Source organism: Pyrus communis, chromosome 3, assembly GCF_041283825.1.
Source record: "Pyrus communis isolate YQ-2024b chromosome 3, ASM4128382v1, whole genome shotgun sequence".
NCBI classification, from domain to species: domain Eukaryota; kingdom Viridiplantae; phylum Streptophyta; class Magnoliopsida; order Rosales; family Rosaceae; genus Pyrus; species Pyrus communis.
The window spans coordinates 12257585-12258600 of NC_142567.1; positions in this window are offsets into that span (position 1 = coordinate 12257585).

Sequence of the window (1016 nt, forward strand, 5' to 3'; positions counted from 1 at the left end):
TGTGGCTGATTTAAAGAATGGGAGAGAGTGGAAAAACAGCTAGGTTGGTTGGTGGAAAGCTGGAATTGCAAAGGGGAATGCATGTGGCTGCAAGGTGTGAATGATTATGGGTGCATGTGGCTGATTTATGAAGAATGAATGCATGTAGGGTTGATATGTGTGTGAAAGTGGCTGAATGAATATGTAAATGAAAAATGAAACAATGAAAAGGCCCTTGGGTTAGAAAATAGGTGCGGCTGAGATGGTTTCATAGATCAATGGGAGGCTACGGATTAAAGGGATTTTTGTGGCTGAGATGGTTTGATGAATGAGTGGATGGGGAATGGGAGTGAGGAATGGTGGAGAGGCTGCGAGGTTGTAGTTTAGGGTTTATGAGTGATTGGCTGATTAGAATCTAAGGTGAATGGTGTGTACGGTTTTTGGGAGAGAATGTGTGTTGGATGCACGGCAAGGTGTTAGAATGGGCTAGGCCATTTGTTTTATGTCCTAAAGTGCATACAAGGCCTTCAATTTCGTCCAACACTTTGGCTCCAAGCATAAGCTATCCATCCTTAGCCCAAAAGTGCTCCAAAAGGCTCCAAAATGCACTTCTTTGCTCCTTTAGCCCTTAGAACCTGAAAACATACGAAAATAACTTAAAAGACTTAAAGAACTAAGAAATAACAACGTAAATGCATAAGAACAAGCCAACTAAGTTGCCTAAATATGCTCCTATCAACTACATAGCCAAACTTTCACGAATATGTGCACATCGTACCGTACGCTCACTTTGGATCCATTGTAGATGCCAGTCCTGTCCTAGATTGGTATAGGCAATTAAGACTCGTATGTGCTACGCATAGCACCATTCTTCACGTGATTGTAGTACTAGAGCATATATTATTGTTACACCCAGTCCTGTTCATGTCATAATACCTCTGCATGAACTGCGCTTACAGATGTCATGCGTTTATTTATGAAAGTTTGTGACGTATGGCATTCTTGAGATACTGCTGACTCTGGTAAGTATATTCATA